The sequence below is a fragment of the Electrona antarctica genome (assembly GCF_951216825.1).
Source record: "Electrona antarctica genome assembly, chromosome: 1".
NCBI classification, from domain to species: domain Eukaryota; kingdom Metazoa; phylum Chordata; class Actinopteri; order Myctophiformes; family Myctophidae; genus Electrona; species Electrona antarctica.
Window position 1 is genome coordinate 45,576,202 of NC_136806.1, and position 15,600 is coordinate 45,591,801.

At 41.5% G+C, this 15,600-nt stretch overlaps 1 protein-coding gene across 2 annotated transcripts in view; it reads right to left on the bottom strand.

Moving 5' to 3' along the window:
- Window positions 1-15,600, bottom strand: part of lingo2 (leucine rich repeat and Ig domain containing 2) — a 540,448-nt gene that overhangs the window by 355,747 nt on the left and 169,101 nt on the right. The window contains exon 3 of one of the 2 annotated variants that reach the window (XM_079499246.1): window positions 4,310-4,454. The gene's annotated coding sequence lies outside the window, so the exon portion shown is untranslated. The remainder of the gene's footprint in view (window positions 1-4,309; window positions 4,455-15,600) is intronic. The other variant, XM_079499245.1, reaches the window with a different exon arrangement.

A 15,600-nucleotide genomic window follows, 5' to 3' on the forward strand; every position in this document is an offset into this window, starting at 1 on the left:
ATTTCTTTCTAAAAGCATTGAACGTGTTGTCTCCAACCAGCTCTCTCTCTATCTCTCACAGAACAACCTGCTGGATCCCAACCAGTCCGGATTCAAAAAGGCCCACTCCACAGAAACTGCCCTGCTGGCAGTCACAGAAGCACTACATGCTGCCCAAGCTGCGTCCCACTCTGCAGTCCTGATTCTCCTAGACCTATCAGCAGCATTTGACACAGTGAACCACCAGCTGCTCCTAGACACCCTAGCGGATCTAGGCATCGGTGGGACGGCACTGAAGTGGTTCTCCTCCCACCTCACCGACCGGACCTACCAGGTTTCCTGGAAAGGTCTGCTATCATCCCCCCGAACCCTCCAAACTGGGGTCCCACAGGGATCTGTACTTGGTCCCCTCCTTTTCTCACTGTACACTAAATCCCTTGGCACTATCATCTCCGCTCACAATATATCATATCACTGCTACGCCGATGACACACAACTGTTTCTATCCTTCCCCCCCTCTGCCTCTCAGGTGGAAGAGCGCATCACTGCATGCCTGGCTGACATCTCACAGTGGATGTCCTCCAACCACCTCAAGCTGAACCCAGACAAGACTGAGCTTCTCTTCTTCCCAGCTAAGTCCTGCCCTATGCGGGAGCTAACTATTTCCGTAGACAACGCCCTGGTAACGTCTGTCCCAACAGCCAGGAACCTTGGTGTTGTCCTGGACAGTCAGCTCTCGTTCAAAACTCACATCACAGCTGTCACTCGATCCTGCAGGTTCACACTCTATAACATACGACGAATTAGACCGTTCCTCACCCAGGAATCAGCCCAGCTCCTAATCCAGACAACAGTCTTGTCAAAACTCGACTATTGTAACGCCCTCCTTACTGGCCTACCGGCATGTGCACTTAAGCCTCTCCAACTGATCCAAAATGCCGCGGCTCGCTTGGTCTTCAACCAGCCAAAATTCTCACATGTCTCCCCCCTGCTCCGCTCCCTCCACTGGCTCCCGGTCGCTGCCCGCACAGAATACAAAACCCTGATGCTGGCATTCAAAGCAACCAGAGGTATGGCTCCCCCATATCTTGCAAGTATGATTGAACCCTACAAACCCTCCCGCGCACTCAGATCAGCCAATGCAGGGAAGCTGGAAGTACCCTCACAAAAAACGCCGGGACAACGCTCCACACGTCCCAAACTCTTCTCCCTTCTGGCTCCAAAACTGTGGAATGCACTCCCCGTTGCAGTCAGAACTGCAGCATCACTCCCAATCTTCCGCCATAGTCTGAAAACCCACCTTTTCAGACTCCACCATGGCCCATAGCACTTACCCTACCCCCTTAGACAGCACTTTTTAGACTTAGATAGCATTTGATACAGACTTATAGCATGTTATGTAGACAGCACAATAATTGCATTGTATGTAGTCATAGCACTTCATAGTATATATGTACAGCATAGTATAGTATATATGTATAGTTTATATGTACAGTGTCATTATATAGATATGTTCTAGCTACGTTCTTAGCTTACGCATGTTTCTTGATAAATGCTTTTTATATATGTGATGTATTCCCATGCTTTTGTTCTTGCTAAATGTAAATCGCTCTGGATTAAGAGCGTCTGCTAAATGCCTAAATTCTAAATTCTAAGTTGTTCAATAATATACAGTAGTAGGAAACAGTGATGAGAGACTGACTGCGGTAAGGTTAGTACAGCATACAGCTTCAACAGGTCCATGTTGTTGACAAATGTTTCCAGTAATCCAACACAACACAAGTCTACAGCGCACGGACCGGTATGCATGCTAATCCTACCTGCTTTAAAATGAAAGATTTTCACATCATCAAATACAGCAGGTACAAGTGGCAGATATGATGGTTCCTGCTGCTTTTCTATGAGCGCTATGACAGAGAAATTTCAAGTGATGAATGACTCGCAATTGCTTGAGTACGTATGTGCATGTGCACGCCAGCCTGCGTGCGTGCGTGCAAGCTTGCGAGGTTGAGGAAGGGTTAACATGACAGCCAGTTAATTATAAAAGGACGAGCTGAACACATGGTAAGACTTGCAGAGAGAAGCGGTTCTCTTCTCTCTGATAAGCCTGATAATACAGTATATCTTGATGTTTCTTGCTGTATATTATGCGTGTGACATCATCATCAAACCAGGAAGTTATGCGGGAACGCATACTGAGTGCCAAAAAACTACTTTCTAGCCTTGACAGCCCATACATCCAAACAGAAAAGTCCAATATGATTGCATTAAAGAACATTAAACAACGTTAAACTCACTTTGCCACTCACTTTGCCACTCAATTTGCCATTCACTTTATGCATGCGCATAGTCGCATACCCTCTATTATGTGCAAAAGGATCAGTTTTCTAAGGGGGTTAAAAAAATTACCTCACTGACAGATGGATGTTCTGCTTTTCTGCAACGTATAATGAAACCCTCTGACAGCCTCACAGAACAGTACTCCACAAAATCCCTATGCAAATTTCATGTTGATGAGACATCCTGAATGAATTAGTTTCCTGATTTTTGTAGTGCACTCAGTGGGATATTCTTAAGAGTGATGATTGGTGCAGTAAAGGTTTTTACAGTAAAGTTATGTTTCCCTATTTATTTATTTTTGTATTCTTTATTATTATTTTTGTGGTTGAATGGTCCAGAGAAAAATGTGTACGTAGGGTACGGTACAGTAGATAGTAAAAGTTGACATTCTGTCTTATACTATAATCAGGGACTATAATATATGGTGATAAACAGTATAATGTCACTATATTGCCTGGGCCGGCGTCCACTAGAACTACAACTCCTTCTTCCCTAATGCCATTAAGGCACTAAATGATACCATGTCTTGCTAGATTTGTTTTTTAATGTATTTACCACTGTTGTCCTGCATTTTTGCCATGAAAATAATTGTGTAAGTGTTGTTGCTGTTGTTGTCGTCGCTGTTTGTTTTTTACTGTTGTTGAGACCAAAGACAAATTTCCACATGTGGACAATAAATTAACACATTTTCTCAACCACCGTCTCAGTATAAGTATATGCAAAAAGTGCATATACACAAAGCCATTGGAATAATTACTTTTTCCCAAAGAGAGGGTTTTAAATTGAGAACATCCGATAAGTAATATACCTTTCTTAGGCAATCTCTCTGCACATTTCCCCTGCCGTGCCTATTAGTCTCTCAACACAAGGAGCAGCAACAAATGGAGCAGTGGGTGCTCAGAGATCCATAACAAATTAAATTGATAACATAACAAAATTATAATCACACATTACCATGAATTAACAAAATGTTAACACATGAACACTAACTAACTAACTTATTTTATTTTAACTTCAAGATTATGCAAGATGCAGAGGCTGGTGTAACCACTAGAGAACCACTGCCAAACAATAATGCTTAACCAGGCGGTATGTTATTCACATTCAACTCCCTGTAGCATTTTGTCCACAGTCAGACTTAAGGCTATACATTAATGAAGAAGTCCAGTGATTATCGTTCAGCCATGCTTTCATGGGAATTGCACTGGAGTAGTCACAGATATACCTTCGCCACTGTGTCTCATTTGCAAGGAAGCTTCCTATTACCAGGGGCATGCTCAATCAAAAAATGTGTGCAACCGCTGCAACGGGCTTTGAGGTACATTTTCTCTCGCATGGTGGTTGTGTCAGAAGTACCCAAGCTCACAACGTGACGCCCTGCGTTGCATTAAGAGCTTGTAATCGGTGATGTACATACGTGTATGTACTGCTCAATTGGTTAAATCGATTTTGATGCTATATTATGAACCTATCTTTAGCAAGGATAGTGTGATGATAACCTTGCCCTTGATCTTGGTGGGAGGAGATAATTAATGCAACTGGGAGCACCTGGCCCCCAGGGGTATTTAAGGCCTGGCTGTGGCAGTTCACTCTCTCTTTCCCTAGGACCAGAACCTTGTGTGTTTGCTTCTTTGTTTAGGATTTAGCACTGTTTAGTTATGTTTTCACATTACACACCATTACACCTTACACACACCAACCAATACATCCACACATCCATCAGTTGACATACTGATACCACTGATTGACACAGTCCCCGTAGTTTTGTAAAGTTTTGAACAATTGATGTTCGAAATATACATTTTGTTTTTCTATTATTATTTTTGTATTATTATTTTTAATCACTGTGACCTCATGTGTCTCCCCCGGCCTTAACTTATTGAGTTGGGGACCCCCTGAAGCCCCTCAAGGACCCCTGGGAGTCCCTGGGCCTCACTTTGAGAAAAGGTGCACTAAACAGAGAAGGCCGATGTGAAAAACACTGACTTACTATTGGGTGCAGATTGCCGAGTGGTTAAGGCATGTACCACATCGGCTGGAGTCCCCGGTTCCAATCCCGGTCGGGCCAGGCAGACCTTTGCGGCATGTCACTCCTCGACTCTGTCTCCCCGTTTCTTGTCTCTCTACACTTGTAACTGTTAATAAAGGCAAGAAAACAAAAATAATGAAAATCAATTAGTAGTACATTAACAATTAGAAAAGCAAATATAGCTGCAAGCAGCGATAAGGCGGGACCAAGCAGGAAGGCAATAAGCAATAAGAACATTATGCACAATAAGCCATAGAAACATGGAAGACTGAACTTGAGAAAAATAAGACCATGTAATTGTGACAGGGTTGGTTTTAATTGCAGGGGGGGGGGTATTGTTCTTGAAGACTCATATGCTGAGTAGGCTGTGCCCGGATTTGAACCCATGACCTTCTGTTCCAAAGGCGAGAGCTCTACCTACTGAGCTATCAGCACACAATCAGTTGTTCTATTGTTAACAGCAGAATCATGCAGTGTTTTTGATGACAATTACGGTATGTGTGTCCTGGTTTTGGGCATGTGATTATTCATTACTACAGTGTGTTCAACTTGGATTTCAGATAATGTTCCATATATTGTGTAAAACGTTTCACGCAAATATCTCAAAGATCCAGGCAGAAAATCAGGTATAAGCATTTTTCAAACTGCTCAAAATGGCGGAATATCTGGGGGCGGAGCTTACTTACTTACAAAGTGACAGATGTGTTCCCCATGAGAAAACAAGTGCCATGACTTTTGGCCAAACAATGCATGAGTTATGCCTGTTCAAATGTTTAAATTAAAAGAAATTGCTATAGCACTGCCCTTTGGCCAATTGAGGTAAGTGCAATTTGGCATGACCTTCTACCATACATACATACAGCATATGACGCTGCATGTATGTATTAGGGGCAGAAGAAGAATTTTCACAAAACAGCTATTTTCATTGGCTCATAAAAACGTAACTTTTTTTTGTCATTTTGACGCCACTTTTGTCTTGCAACGCATCGTTCGACACTAGTCGCACAAAGCATAAAGTGGCCTTCAGATCTCATACTCTTAATACATGCAATTGTGGCTTTTTTATTCAGTATTAGTTTTCTCTCTCCACTCTTTTAAGAAACAAATATTTCTGAAAACTTAGATGAACCAAACTTAAGTAGATAAACAGCACTTAAATCACCCTAAACCAAATGTAGTTAATCACTTTTTCTTTGACTTGTAGCGACCGAAGGTCGCAGTTAACTATGGAATCATGGGTTTTTTGTCCGTCAGTGTATCACTCAAAATCCCCATACATGGGGAAAGCCCCCATATATTGTGCCCAGGTCTCGTGACATCACTATGATCAGGGATCATAGTAAATGCGACCTGCTGTCGCAATTAAGCCCGTATATGGAGATCCCTGATGTCATCAATATTAGTATATGGATATTGTCAGAACCTGTTTCATATATTCCTTCCCCATCCATCCTTCCTCTTCAATGTCTCCCTTTTGACTGATACCTGTCCATTTAAACTCTAGACGGGCCTGCCCCAAAGTTATTTCTGCAGCCGTGCCTGGCAGCCGGCGAGAACTAAAGGCCCGGCCCTACCTGGGCCCTCATCAGACCCTGTACACTCAAGACACGGTCCCCGCTGCCACCCTTAGATCTCCATACAGTATATGGAGCTGACCTTTTCTGACATTCCATATGTTGATCTGACCTCATCAAAACCTGTACACTCAAGACGCGCTTCTCGCCCTCAGGCGTCTTACTGGTAGTATTGTCATTGTTTACTGCTTGATATTCATTGTCATCATTGCCATGCACATCTGCACAACCCTCTCCACTTGTTGCCCATCATCCCTCAAGAGGACATTTTTGTTGAACACACGCAGCTGTAATTACCACTGAGTTTCTTGAGATGTTCCGTTGGTTAGGTATTGTGCCCTTTCAATCACAAATCTAGTTGAGTTTTGTTGTGTGTTGAATTTCTTTTGCCTCTGGGATAATACTCATTATCTCTGTATGGTGTGATGAGAGATGTGCTGAGTAGGTATGCAGAGTCTCCAAGCCGGCGGTAGTCACTTCCCATTACATCCTGACAGTGGCCAGATAATGGGCAGTTCAGAAACACCCAGGCAACATGCACAGTCCCCAGACAACCAGTGTATACATCCAGGAACATAATCTCTGATGTACAAACTGCCTGGAGTTGAATTCTTGCATGCCCTTTCCTGTGTAAGTGTGAATTTGCAATGCCTGATTTATACTCTCTTGCGCGGCAATAGCCAATCTACGTATAAACTTGCAGAGCTTGTAGATCTGCCATTTTCTGGCACACACCTTAGTATAAATCAGATGTAACTGTTTCTAGGGAGTGTGGGTGCTGGGATGGGAATCCAATATGCCTCCAGCAAAGTCAGTTTAGTCTTGAAAGGCATTTGGCAGGTTGGCAAGCTCATCCTCTCTAGACCATCATGTTTTCATTCCTTCAGTCCACATTGCAAGTGTCTGAGCAAACATAGGGTTCCTTTTGATTTGTCCAACCGGTCTGCAACACCCCTGAAGCGGTCTTGGTTTGCCAGAAACTAACACTACTAAAAACACACATACCGTGCAAGAATTCAGATTCAGACGAGCTAAAATATGCAAATGCACGTAAGGCCTTTGGCCAGTACTTGCTATTCCATGAGCATACTATTTAAAGTCCCCAACCCAACCACTCAAAAACTTTGTTTTTCATACAGTTACTGTACAGACTATACAGATTGTTATATATGCAGTACTTCCCACCAATCTGAGCACAAACCTATCATACCAATATACAAACACTTGCTGAAGCTGAAAGTTTTGCACAGGCCTGTTATATTTGATGTGATATTGCATAATTGATACATAGCTCAACATTCTCAATGAGGGAGAAAAAGTAGATGTGCTTCGGGCCCCCTTTCAGGCTTTTTATTTTGGTTTACCTTTCATGTGGGGATTCCATGTTAAACAACATATCCATCATAGTATTTATACAGAATAACTGGAAATGTGTCTGGAAGGCGAATTTAAAAGCCATTTTGCTTGTACAGTATGATCATGGCCCTTTGGCCAAAATGAGTCAACGCAGCACTGATGGGCTTCTTACACTGTGACTTAGTCTGCATGAATATCTACAAAAAAGTCTCCAGAAAGGTGAACCGAACATAATCTCCCTTACCTTATTAAGGTGCTTTGTAAGACTGCTTAAGCTATATTCATCTATAGGTGCTATTAAAGAATGTTTCTTTAATCACAAACTATTCAAGTAGGTAATGACTTCGTCGATCATAAAGAGAGTCTAATTTGGTGGCCATTAAGCATTAAACATTTACAATTGTATTAAGTGAATGCACAAATAAGTCTTGAAAACCATCCTGTCCTTTGCATGCAGTTTCCTGCTACCCGCTCACAGGCACACATTAATACTGCAATATCAATTTACAACATTTGGAGAACATCCCAGGCACCAGTGTATTTTGAATGTGCATACGTTTTCTTGGACAAAATGTTGATAGTAAAGACCTTTTGTCCAGGGTCGGAAGAATAGTGACCATTAACAATTTTAAAACCTGTGTTAGGTTTATTTAGCAGTTGTACTGTGCAGCTCATTATGCTGAAATGAATACCTCTGTGAACAAATGTAATTCCCATAATCCACATTAACTATGGATTAAAGGAATAACACAGAATTGTAATGTGCCAAAACAGTTTGGAAGTTACTAAGCCCTTCGGTGTGGACATGCACACAATCAGACGTGCGCATAGGTATACATGTGCACGCGCACACACACACACACACACACACACACACACACACACACACACACACACACACACACACACACACACACACACACACACACACACACACACACACACACACACACACACACACACACACACACACACACACACACACACACACAGGGAAGTGTGACGGAGATACTTGTGACGGGAACATAGCGGAATACATCTGTGGTGTGCCAGTGAGTGGATCTTCTGGGAATACTGTCTCTCTGGGCACACAGACAATGTTAAGGACCATATCCGTATAATCTGTATCCCCCCAAACCTCAACAGTTTAGTTTAGTCTTTGTCAATCTGCACACTCAAACCAGGAGCAAACACAACGGCCACAAAGTTGCGAACAGAAACCGGAGCTGTTGGAGAACACCATCCTAGGCAGCAGAACAGAGAATCAATACTTAACTAGAGAAAATAGTACTTGGAAATGTCAAGCCATCACCTTGGTGTACAACTGGATAGTGGGGATTATATTATACAGTATGAGATATAAATGTAAATGCATAGACAGAAAGCCCCTAAACATTAAAAGGAGAGCCTAAAGCCCAAACCACACCAATGAGTCGAGACGCAACAAAACGTTTTTAGCGTGACCCATTGGTGTGGTTTGGGTTTAATAGTAGGATTAAATTCAGATTATGGATTCACATGTAACACTATCTATAGGCATTCCACCAAGCACGTCATTCTCTTAGACTGGTCCCATTGTATGCATTGTTTGCCGTCTCCACATCTGAACATAGCTCACATTGGTTATCTTTCATTCATCATCCATATTATGTTTAGTTTTCTCAATAATCTATGCAGTAAATTGAGTGTTTGCTTGTATTCTTTTTCTGTAATCAGATTATCAAATGGGATGAAGGTACAACATATACTGTATACAGTAGATAAGTGTTGTACTTCCATGTTCAAAAAACATCTTCTTTGCTGCTGGACCCAACGTCACTTATTGCTTGTATGCAGTACCATTCTATTCATTGCATTGTATTGAACAAATGTATCATCATGGATGCCATCGTGGATCGATTACTTCCCCTTCTGTGTGGTTGACATAGAAGCACAGCGTGGAATGGACATGTGCAGCCATTCACAGTGTGCCTTTCTATGACTGTGAATACAAACAGTCATTGGCACATTTGGTTTGTGGTGTTTGTGGTGACAAGTCAATACCATAATACACTGTGTGACCACACATTGATCAATAGATGAGTTAATTACTTGTTAGTAAATCTCCATAGATAATGAGCTGACCCTGTGACAACTGACCACAAGTGACATTTTGTATATCCTACATTTTTTCTTCCATACAATGATTATAAAACGAAGGTTTGTCCACTGACTGTAAATGGAGCGGTATGAGTACAACATCAACATTATTGCAATGATGTTTCTTCTTGTACAGTATATCTATACTAAACTCAACAGTAAAGTGCAAGCTGGGTCTTGGTCTGTCAACCAATAATGGTGCAGAAATGCTTATCTTAAACAAACACATTAAATAGTATGCCTACACACATTTAAACACCAAAAGACAAACAAAAAGTTAGTTTGAATTGTCCACAAATATCGAGGAAGATATAATTGACTGTTGCCGACAATCACCCCATTTTAATCATAATTATTAAAATTTTGATTTATGGGGAAAATAAAAACACTCTGTAGCAGGAAAATACATTTGTATTAATTTGGATCAAGTTGTAATGAACAAAATAATTGTGGAAATGTGTGGCTGGTCTTAAAATGTAATTAAGAATTAATCATTCATCCATCCATCTTCAACCGCTTAGTCGGGTCGCGGGGGCAACAGCTCCACCAGAGAGCTCCATACTTTGGAATGGGGGGTCAGATCAACATATCCGCCTGGGTGACATTTCAGAATGCTGGGCGAGCACTGGCGCTTTGGCATAGGGGGTCAGATCAACATATGGAATGAATTCTGTATTGGCCATATATGGAGTGTGTCTTGAGTGTACAGGGCCTTAATTTTTCGCGCCTGTTGCGAACTCTAGTTTTCGCCGGCTGCTGGGCACGGCTGCACTAATAGGCCTGTCTAGAGTTTAATCGACGAGGAAGGATGGATGGGGAAGGATCAACATATGGAATGTCAGAACAGGTCTGCTCCATATATGGAGATCTAAGGGTTTGAGGTGAGATGTATTGTAGAGTTGCTGGCCAACATCGATGACATCATCCATATATGGATGATGTTCTGGTGGTAACCATATATGACATGACCATATATGGTCATGCCTGGGGGTGACTGACTGACTGACGGGAAATGCACAATTTCATAGTAATACATTTTCCATGGATTTTCATTTTCTTCTTTAAAGTCATGTGATAAACATCAAACATGTATCATTCAGATGTTTCATATTCTGGAGTTCTCTGACCTATAGGACAAGTCCAAGAACAACACTGCAAGAGAAGTTTCACACTTGTGAGGATGTTACTGTGTACCTTTTTGGGATGCCTTTAAAGATTATAATGTACATGGTTTTGTTTATTTTACAATCCCAGGCCACAATACATGCTCGTGTGACGTCATGCCCTGTGTTTCCCCATGCCAAAATGCAGTTCTGCTGATGCCTAGCTGTTACTGCCTGTGCGTGATGCTGAGGCAGTACAGTACAAATAGCTTCAGTGTACTGAATATTTAATTGTTCTAACAACTGTTGTGCAGTAAGTATTTCTCTCAGCCATGGGTTTTAGGCTTTGTAACAGACTCTAGAACGGAGAAGCTAATATGGTAAGTTGGTAACTACCATATAATAATATGGTAACTACCATATAATAATATGGTAACTACCATAATAGCTTCTCCGTTCTAGAGTCTACAAAATAAAGAAAATACTGTAGGCAAACCACCTCCAACCACTCCAGATGTTCTGGTGGTAACCACATGAACGAATAAATTATGGCGCTGATCAGATTGACACACACACACACACACACACACACACACACACACACACACACACACACACACACACACACACACACACACACACACACACACACACACACACACACACACACACACACACACACACACAATATTGTTAAGTCATGTTCTAGTCATTATTTTGTAGTCATCAGGCCAGAACCCTCAATCTGGAACTTCCTTTCCATCAAACCTATTTTTCCCAATAAAAGCCACAGGCTACGAGACAACGAATCACGCTTTTATTGGGGAAAATCGGTTTGAGGGAAAGTTAGTTCCAGATTCAGGGTTCCTGCCTGATGACTACAAAACAATGACTACAACATGACGTAACAAATCTAACGATATCATCCGCTCCCGACCGGATCACACTGCAATTTAGTAACACAGACCAGGCTTTCCTCCGAGGTGGAAAGCCTGGTGAAGCAAGGTTAGTGTTTACAAAGCCACTCCATAAAAAAAGAAAAAGAAAAAAATAACAAGAAATGATCACATAGTGATATTAGTCAGGTGAAAGAAGAGCTGTCTCCGTTGTGTTCTCCCCCCCATGTTAGTATGATTATTATTTTAGTAACGTGTATGTTTGTTACAGCCTTACGGCGGTTGTCTGCGTTAGTTTCTGACGTTCTGTGCGTGGTTCAATGACTGTGTTTTGTTGTGGCTTTACATTGGCTGCACTGCGCTGTTTCAGCCGCATTTAGTTTGAAGTTATATCGAGTACTAGTTATATCGATACGTTTCCTTCCCCGTCACCCTGAGTGTGACTGTGATCTGCTGCGTTCCAGGTTTGTCTGCACTGCATGCAGCCTGCGTGGCTGCCAGGGATATTTGCCCCTCCTCTTCCCATTGGCCAGAGGGCAGCTTTGCCGTTGCTTGGTGTCCAGAGGAGCCAATCAGGTTAGGCCGAAGTTTTCATGAGCTTTCATTAGTCAGGTGGTTTCACCTGACAAAAAGCGGAATGCATGCTTATATTGTTTGACTAGCATATACAACTAGAAAAGTGTACTTTAACGCAGAACATATTGTCTGTATGTATGTATGTATGTACAGTATAGTATAAATACATACAATATATATATAAAAATTATATATATTGTATAAAATATATATTTTGGTGAATAATACCACAATCCGGGATTAAACTCTTCAAATTATTTCATGGCACTCTGCACACCTGCCCCTGCAGAAGGTCGGCATGCCTCCCTGAGTCCCTGCAGTGAAGAGATTTGAAGTTTCCTAATTATCTAACCCATGCCGATCCTCTGAGATGTTAAAGCAAACCCCATTAGCATAAAAGAACGGATATTACCCATTTGAGCAGTTTGTTTCACTCCCTTAAAAGTGAGTGTAACATAATGATACAGCTGCTCCCTCCCAGAGCCACAGGAAGGGCCCCTCCTGGTGTTTACTGATGGTGCTAGCCGAGTAGCCGTCATGCAAAGCAGTGGTTCTCAACCTGTGGGCCGGGGCCCTGAGGGTATGCTATGAGGGCATTGCAAGGCCCCCAAATAATTGGCAAATAATTGGCAAATAATTGGCAAAACAGAATTGAATAATATACATTAATATTTAACAGTGATACTAATCAATGAGAACTTAAATGTATTCCAGTTCCATTGATCCAAGGTGGAACACAATCGATTGACTGACATTAAAATAAACATGCTCTAAGAATGCATGCAGCCCACCCATCTGATAACTTAACCGGCCATATGGGTGGGCCATACATTTTTGATACAGAGACAGTCATGGTGGCAAGACTAAGAGGAGAGGAGAAAAAACGTTTTTTTAATTTTATTATCCAAAATGAGTTAATAGCACAGGCAGTCTCTTCACATACTAGAGCATGTCTGAAATAAATGTCAGAGCTGAATTTGACATGTAAATATGAAATAAATGCTTAAACATGTAGCTAGGTGTAATGTTAGAGTCCACAGAAGTGAACCTTTCAAGCCTGTTTTCTCAACTCGCTGTTTTCTGCAAGACATTACTCTATAAGCCATCTCCATATCTAACTGAACAACCAATAAGTATGTCAATTTGAAGCTATGATTCCCTGCTTTCATATGACATGAACAAATAAAATAAAATAATAATGACTGAATCAGAAACGTCACAAATTCTTTCAATATTTTCAAGTGGACCCTGATCCAGAAGAGGTTGAAAGAACCACTTAACGTATTCCAAAATGACCTCATCCACCATTTGAAACGAAGACGTGAGAATTATACCCTGTATACCGGTATACATAAATAAAATAATAATAACCACATGAACCCTAACAGCATGCCAATTTTGGGATTCCTGTGTCATAATATTTCACACCCGTATGAAATGAGGGGCACTCTTACCATCGTACATCATCCAATAAAAACATTAATATACTTCCTAATGAATTCATTTGTCAACTTATGTTATTATCTTTTAACCATTGTCAATGGCATTTAAAGGACCTAACGTAAAATTCAACTTTTTCACTTTTGTGTTTTTGGGGCTCCCATGTGTGTTTTCTATCCCCACAAATAACCAATTTTGAACAATCAGGCTTTCATATCATATGGGTGTTTTAATGGAAATTGCTCTCAGGAACAGCTCAACTGATTTTGTCCCCATCAATGTCACCCTACTTTGTATAATTCCTCCTCTTCTTCAGTCTTCAGTTCCAAATTTGCATTTCCACTTTGTTTACATTGTCCACCATTGTTGATTTTCCAAGCTGGCATGGAATGGAAACAAGCCTGGTTTTATCTAGCATCAGTATTATAATGACTCAAATATTAAATAATCTGCATATCAGCACCCCCACCACCTCAGGACATTGTGGTACTGCAGCTAAAACTGCTTTCAAAGGACTGGTTATATCAGAGTGGTGATTGAGTCTCAAACCATTAGAAATAACTTTGAGGGACATAGACAATATGATATTAAATATTAAAAGCCGTTTTAAAATGCATGTTATTTGCGCTTTAATGTGTGTGTTGTGTTGGCACAAAGGCTGATTTGCTCAGATACATACGACGTAAATTCTCCTTTCATTGTCAATGGCATTTAATGTTTGTGTTGGCACAAAAAGCCGATTTGCTCAAACACAGGTAAATTAGCGCTAGCGCCCCTCAAAAAAGAAAATAGCCAATTTGCAAGCTGAGAAGGTGTTGCAATGTGATGCATTGTGTGCTTGCGTAGATCGGCTATATTTGCTATTTCACATTCAAGGAAGCATATCGTCACTGTTGGGTGGAAACCTTGTATATCCATAATGGTTATATGTCATAGAATTGAAAAGAAAAAAAAGGACGCTTTGGAGTTTGGAATCTAGTTTACATACATTTATCCGGCACTCCAACAGACATGTACAATCTTAGCTCTCATCCATTTGCAACTAAAGCTGGTTGCTCTCACCTTTTGGCACTTGAGATGACAAACACTCCTTTGCATCAGCTGATGCCAGGGTAGAAAGTCCAAGAATGAGTATGGAATATAAATCATACTTCTATGAAAAATTCAATGCATCTAAAATATTCAGAATGAAAAATCTAAAACTAAGTGACTTATTTTATGCATACTCGGGTGTGATTGTCTTTATACTTTAAGTAAGAGGAGAGGCCTTGGTTCACTGAGTCGCACACTCCTTCATAGGGGTTACAATTAAATCATCTCACATTATCCAGGTGCCTGCAAACTGTCTTGTAACCCTCTCCCACCTGGGATGGCAGCACGCTGCCTCCATGAATGATGATGGAGGCGACAGACAGTGAAGTGAGAAAGGCTTACCGATCCCCTGTTGATGCACAATACCTGCCAGCTATTTGAAAATGCCTCTTATTTATCAAGCACATAATTAGCTAAAACTAAATGTACCTGTTTTATGGAGAGCAAAATAGAAAAACAGGCCGCTGACACTAATGCTATTCAGATTTGTGTTTACATTTGGGCATTTAACTGATATTTTTTACATAAAACTGTCTGTAATGTGACAATAAAGCTGATTCAGAATCATTTGCCATGCAGGGAGAGAGTAGTGAGCTTACTTATAGTTATAGGGCCTTGGCCTTACGCACAAAACCCACCAGGCACGCATCAGTAGACATGATTTCCCCCCATCAAAGGCTCATTTACTATGAATGCTGTGTCAGCAAAGCTCACAGAATCATCAACGGTCTGAGCCACCCCAACTATGGACTGTTAATGCCGCATGGGAAGTGGCTACCTGGCCACAAGACCACCAGCAGCAGGCTGCTAAAGAGCTTTTCCCTCCAGAAAATTAGACACATTGCTAGTCATAGCCAAAACAAAGCTAGCCAAAGCAACGCTTGGGAAACGTGCACCGACCCCCAAGCCCCCCCCCCCCCCCCCCCCCCCCACAATACACGCACATGCGCGCACACACACACACACACACACACACACACACACACACACACACACACACACACACACACACACACACACACACACCAGATGTTCTACTTGTTTACAGTGTCATCTTCTTTGCCTTGCTATGTTGG